Source organism: Mauremys reevesii, linkage group 3 (genome assembly GCF_016161935.1).
Source record: "Mauremys reevesii isolate NIE-2019 linkage group 3, ASM1616193v1, whole genome shotgun sequence".
NCBI classification, from domain to species: domain Eukaryota; kingdom Metazoa; phylum Chordata; order Testudines; family Geoemydidae; genus Mauremys; species Mauremys reevesii.
This window is the reverse complement of record NC_052625.1, coordinates 63,133,250-63,140,063: the sequence shown is the minus strand read 5'-3', so window position 1 is coordinate 63,140,063 and position 6,814 is coordinate 63,133,250. Positions and strand designations below refer to the sequence as shown.

The following is a 6,814-nucleotide window of genomic DNA, read 5'->3' as shown; positions in this document are numbered from 1 at the left end:
CATCTCATCTCAAATTACATCTCTTACCTCTCTGGCTCTTGTTTCGCGCTTCTGCTATTATCTCAGCAATAGTGTAATTTAATTCTCTACAATGGTCTGGGCTTCACTTTGTAGGAGAGACACAAAATAAAGCTGTATTGCACTGTATTGGCACATCCCTTCTCACGGCTGCTTGGCATTCAGCTACATGCTGCAGCGAATTAGTGATGTGGCCTTACAGCTTGGGAGCCCTGAGTTCAAATCCCACATTTGGTCAACAACAAAAGTGAGATTCTTAAGTATTCTTCATGCTCACTTAGAGGTAATATGCAAAAATGCTGTTGAGTTTAGCACAAGGTGATCATGAGAATCCTAGAACTGGAACAAGAGGGGGACTGCAGCTGAGGAGCATGGGCAGAGCTGTGTGTGGGGAGCCCAGGGCTGGGACAGCAGGGGGGGCTGCAGGTCAGGAGTGAGGTATAGCGCAGTGCTAGGTGAAGCTTGCTCAGTGTCTGGCTATAGCTACTGCAATCCCAGACTTTTATAAGTAAATTCCAACCATTCAGTGCCCCAGATTTTATCCTCAACTTCTCTCTACCATTGGTAACGGCATTTTAGATATGTATTTCTCACACACACAGTTGTGTGTAAACTTCCCAAGTTGTACAGCAAACGCAACATTCTGGAAAGGGCACAGGAGTGAGTCTCCGCTAAGTGCATAATTATACAGTACTTGGGGTAATTTTCCTTTTCCTCTGAAAATGCACATTGGCTCTGATTTTTCTATCTGCAGATTGTAAGCTCATAATTAGTAGCAAATTACTCACACAAGTGACAAATTTTGTGCTTTCAAGTAAACAGACAAAATACCCGCAGTTCACAAATTGCTTCTCGGTGCTGCAGACACCTGGCTCTTTCCGGTCCCATCCAGCCCACGTGTGTGTGTGTGTGTGTGTGTGGTGGGGGGCGGGGAGACAAAGAAGAAAACCTCTTTCCTCAGGGAGCTTGGATGGCAATGTTCATTACTGAGTTACCACAAAATTCTGCAAAGGAGTTCAAGTACTGCAAAATAGATGCCAGAGAGTCCCTCAGAATCACCAGCAAGTCAGATCAGTGCAGCCAGGTCATCCGTTGAGGACTGCTGGTAGAATAGACACGGGAGCAGAGAGTCCCAATGTGTTCAAGCAGCATGGAAAGTACCTCAAGTCCTACTATTTGGGACACTTGAAAACTAGACTAGATAAAGCCCTGAAAAAGAGAATTTAGGGGACAAATTTGTCCTGGTCAGGAAGAGAAAGTGGGGGGGGAGGGGGATGAAATGCATGATCTAACAGGTATTCTTTTATCTCTAATTTCTATATTGCTGGAGAGCTCTGGAGTAAAGCAGGTTTGATGTTTGGGAGTGAAACAATGATGTAACAGTGCAGCTTTCCACAAGCCTGGAATTCTCTTACTAAAGGCCAGATTCTGATCTCAGTTACATCAGCAAACAGTACATTTGAAGTAATGCCATTGACTTCAATGGGTGTTGTGGATCCTTGCTTCTGAGTACAGTTAAACACATTAACTACAGTTTTAAGTTACACTGGTGCAAACACCCACTCAAATGTCCCATTAATGTAAGGCCTAGGCTGAGGGTACGTCTACACAGCAGCTAGGAGGTGCTTTCAAGCATGGGTACACAGACATGGCAGCATGGATGGCGGGCTCAGGCTACCTGCCCAAGTACAACCCCACCTGACTCTCTGGCCAGCCTGAGCCATTGCAGCAGTGGCCACACTGCTACTGGTAGCATGCTAGCTTGAGCAGAGCTAGCATATCTGTCTATCCATGCTGGGAACAGGGGCGGCTCCAGGCCCCAGCACGCAAGCCGCAGGGGGCACTCTGCCAGTCGCTGCGAGGGCGGCAGGCAGGCTGCCTTCGGCAACTTGCCTGCGGAGGGTCTGCTTCGGGGGCCTCAGACCCTTCGCAGGCAAGCCGCTGAAGGCAGCCTGCCTGCCGTGCTTGGGGCGGCAAAATGCCTAGAGCCGCCCCTGGCTGGGAAGTGCCCTCCTCACTGCTATATAGATATACCTTCCTAACTCTGGTCACTCAGGGAGAAGGTAGCACAGATTAACCTATATTATGCAGCTTTGAAAGTCATCAGCTGGAGAATCTGCCAGCATAGAGCCCTAAAGGTGGGTGGAGCCAGCTGTGAAAATCCTATATCCAGACTGGCCATCTCCTGCTTGATGAACAAGCAACAGGAACACTCATTCATCTGTATCCGTGTTCTCACACCACAGAAAACAATTAACAGGTAATATGCTTCTTAGGATAGTAAATATCACTTCTGGACAGGGAGGTAGTTCAGAGAAAAGCAACAAAAATTATCACGAGGCTAGAGATTTATACGAGAAAAGATTTTAAAAAACTGCTAAACCTGTAGTTTGTCTAAGAGACAACTAAAGGGGGCACTTGGTAACAGTCTGAAAATACTTAACACACTGTAGTGAGGCGGCCTGGCTCCTAGCCGCCCTGGAGAGGGACGAGCCCTTACGGACGCCAAAGTGGGCGGAGCCGCAGGAGCCAGTGCCCGCCCCCCAGAGGTCAAGGCGTAAGACAGGAAGTATAAAAGCCCAGCCTCAGGGCTCAGAAGCTGCCTGGCTGCCGGAGAGACCAGATGCTGGTGCCCTAGCTCCCGCTGGGGAGACTCCCGCCGCCTGCGACTGACCCGAGGACTGGCCATACCTGCAGAGCCTGGACGCCGACCGGGTGCTGGAAGAGCCCCTAGGCTGGCTGGTACAAAGGGACCCTGAGGAGCTGCCCAGTTTACCCCTTGCTCAGTATCCCAAGGAGCTGCCCAGTTTACCTCTCGCTCAGTATCCTGAGGAGCCCATGGTGTGGGACGCTGCGGAAGATGCCGCCGAGACAGAGGTACCAGTAGAGGGGGAGGTCGGAAGTAGCTCGGGGGCAGTCGACCCTAGTCTGGCTGCAGCACACCCAGAGCCGATGCCAGTGTGTTGCGGCCAGGATCCCCACTGACGCAGCAGCAGGCTGCCTGCCACTGTTAGGGCCCCGGGCTGGGACGCAGAGGAGTGGGTGGGCCTGTGTCCCCCCTGTCACCCCACTCCCGGGTGGCAGTCTCCCCCTCACCCCGACGCTCAGGCCCAGGAGCCTGGGCTTCTTAAACTACTGAACTATTTGCCCAGCCCCTGCCTGAGGCTCTGAGCCCTAAACTATTGTTTGCTGCCCTGCCCTAGGGCCTGGGCTTAATTTACTGAACTATTTGCCCAGCCCCTGCCTGAGGGTCTGAGCCCTGAACTATTGTTTGCTGCCCCGCCCTGACCTAGGGCCTGGGCTTAGATACTGAACTACTTTGCTCAGCCCCGGCCTGAGGGCCTTGGCTCCTGACTGTTTCCTGCCTCACCAGGCTAATTCATCAGCTCACCAGACTCGTGTAGTGAGGAGGCCTGGCTCCCAGCCGCCCCAGAGAGGGGCGAACCCCAACAGCGGACGTTTACACACACAAAGGAGGGAGAGGAATTATTGCAGGTGATACAATTAGGAATAAAGGTAAGATACAAAGGGAATATGTTAGAAGGAAGTTCATCCTAACTGAGATTTGTTAGGGTGTGGACTAATCTGCTAAGGGAAGTCTGGTTTCACAGTAGTACAGCAATCCCAGTTCCCAGAGTTGTGACTATGTTATGAAGGCTGCTGTGCAAATAAACAGAAGCAAAAGTCATGTCATATGTTCAGCTTCACTAGAAACGCAGGAGGGGAAAAATATATGATCTATTTGGCAAGTGGAAAAGGACAAAAGCAGTAGGCAAAGAAACATTTTAAAGCTGGAATTGCAAAAATGGAGATGGCATGAAAAAATGTTAACTAAAGGTTGCAGTTGGCATGGCATCATAATCCTTTCATTGTCACACATTAATATGTAAGGGATGTTTGCAGGAAAAAGACAGGATAAAACAATTAGTCTAGAGCACCCATCCAAAGGGAGGCAATTCTTTCCCATGTGCACTACCATGTGAATACATCAGAAACAGGGCAGATGACAGAAACAATGTATATAGAATTCAATTACATTTTTAAAAGGCGAACTGAAATGCTTTATATTATAACTATCTAAGGTCTTAAATAACAATACTTGGCATTTTTGTAGCAACTTCTGTCTGAAGAACTCAAAGCACTTTACAAATATGAACAAACACTCAATACACTGTGAGGGAGAGGAGTTTAATTTACCTCATTTTCCAAATGAGAACTGCAACCCAGAGCAGTTAAGCCATTTGACTGAGGCCACATCATGAATCAGTGAAAGCCAGGAATAGGAACTGAGGGGAGGAATTTAAGAATGAAGCAGCTGAGCCGCTACCAAAAGGATCCAGTCTCATTTATATCAACTACTCTACTAGAGGGGTGGAGTGCAGCTAGGGTGACCAGATAGCAAGTATGAAAAATCGGGACAGGGGGTGGAGGGTAATAGGTGCCTATATAAGAGAAAGCTCCAAATATCGGGACTGTCTCTATAAAATCAGAACATCTGGTCACCCTAAGTGCAGCAAACTCATCTTCAAAAAGAGTGCTGAGAGTGATCCGGGGAATAACAGAGCTAGTGAGCCTTGCTTCCATACTAGGAAAACTGGCTGAAGTGATAATAGAATTATAAAATATCTAGATGAGGATATGGTAGGGACTAACCAATACAGCTGCTGCAAAAGAAAACCATGCCTCTCTAATCTACTAGAATTCTTTAAACATGTCAGCAAATAGCAGGTAAAGGAAAACTGGTTGATATAGTTTATTTGGACACTTAATGTCTTTGACAAGGCCCTCACAAGAGACAATTAAGTTAAGTAGATCTGGAGTGAAAGTTCTGTCATGGATTCAAAACTGGCTAAGAGACAGAAAAAAATAAATTGAGGAATAAATGCTCAATTTTCAACATGGCAAAAGGTTAGCAGTGGAGTGCCTCAAGGTTCAATGCAGGGATTGGTGGTTTTTTTCCTATATTTATTATCTAGCTGGAAAAGGGGAATGAACAGTGAGTGGCAAAATTTGCCTGCAATACAATATTATTTAAGTCAAGACTAGAGAAGACTACGAAGAAGTAGCCAAACTAGGGAAATGGGCAACACAATGGCAGACTACATTTATTGTTAACAAATGCACACTGGAAGGAATAAGCATTTGAACTACATACATGTTGCTAGTTCTAAATAAAACCAACTATTCAGGAAAAAGAACTGGGCGTTCTTGTAGAAGACTCAGTGGAAACATCAGTTCAGTGTTCATTTTTGGTCAATAAAGCAAACAAAAAATTGGCATATATAAGAGGATTAGGCTAGAAAATGCCCAAATATTGTGATACTATTATCTAAGTCCATGGTGCACCCTCACCTGGAACACTGTCAAACTCTGGTCATTCTCTCAAAAAATGATATAGCAAAAAGGGAAAGGCTCCAGAGATAGGCAATAAAAATATTAGAGGCATGGAGAGACTGCCAACATTTCAGTGTCTTCCCATACGGGACTATTTACTTTATAATGGTTATTGTGCCCCCTTTTAATCATAAAGGTGTGCAATAAATGCTAGCAAAAGGTACATTGGATGCTCCTATTTACCCTCTTTCATGGAATATCCCTTTGTCCTTAGATTATGAAAGTGAGAGACTACAGATTTAAAAATGATAAAAGGAAATGCCTTCTTACACAACACCATTAACTTGTGGAACTCACTGCCAGAATATTTCATTAAGGCCAAGAGCTTAGCAGAATTCAAGAAAGGACAAGACACATGTGGATAATGAGAAGAGACACAACTGTGGATAATGACAACATTCACTTTTATATTAGAAACAATTCTATATTACATATGTAAAATTGCATGATACAGGGGATAAGCCAACCACTAACTGACAGAAGTTAGGAAGAAACTTCCCCTGTGGACAGGTTATTCCATAACTGTGCCCTGCAAGGTCTCTTGCACCTTTCTCTGTAGCTTCTGGTACTGGCCACTCCGACAGAGTACTAGACTGGATGGACCACTGGCCTGATCTCAGATGGCACTTCCTATGTCCCTGCATCTCCCAACTCCCAATCCAGTCTTTTTCCCACAAAGCCACCCTTCCCCTCATGTAAAGTGCATGTAGGAACCCCACAAATGACTGAATATTTCAATCAGCATTTTCTTCGCTCTATTAAGCAATTGAACTTGTGTTGCCCAGCATGAGGCGTGCTGCCAATTTTTATTTGCCCTGCTCACGATTTTGTGAGCCCCATTGGTGCCAGAGCTATGGCTGGAATGGAAATTTTAATGATGTTAATAAATAAAAATCTAAGCTGTGCTTCCTGCACCTGGACAGCTAAAAGTGCATAGTTAATTACTTGCCAACATGCCTCTTGGCTTCATTCTATTTGCCCCAGGCAAGCAGTTAACTAAGATTTTTCTCCTTTCATGAAGATTATTTTTGAGTGAATTTTGTGCTGGGAAAGGTATTGGATTGACAGCTCTGAAGACAGAAGTCCTCTATTATGTGATAGATTTTGAAAAAAGTCTCTAACGGTTTTTATTAGGTCACCTCGTTCATCCTTCTGACAATGCAGGATTGTTCTCTATAAAATATTCTTGAGTGATTTCCCCCCCACACCTTGCTTTGCAATATAAATCCCCAGGTCTCTCTCATTTCTAAATTATATGGTTCTCATCCTCATCTTCCACTTCTATCCTGAAATGACAGGGAAACTGTGTGAATGTTTCCCCATCACCGGAGGAAATGATCAGAGAAGGAGAGGGTGATGCTGGAATCTGGAGTCAGCAGGGAAGTTATATTTCATATTTTCA

At 45.6% G+C, this 6,814-nt stretch overlaps 1 long non-coding RNA gene across 1 annotated transcript; it reads left to right on the top strand.

Moving 5' to 3' along the window:
- The first annotated feature begins 2,645 nt into the window (after positions 1–2,645).
- LOC120401516 lies at positions 2,646–6,193 on the top strand. The gene is made up of 3 exons (XR_005596503.1): positions 2,646–2,895; positions 3,392–3,534; positions 5,627–6,193. It is a non-coding gene; the product is annotated as an uncharacterized LOC120401516 (long non-coding RNA).
- The last annotated feature ends 621 nt before the right edge of the window (positions 6,194–6,814 follow it).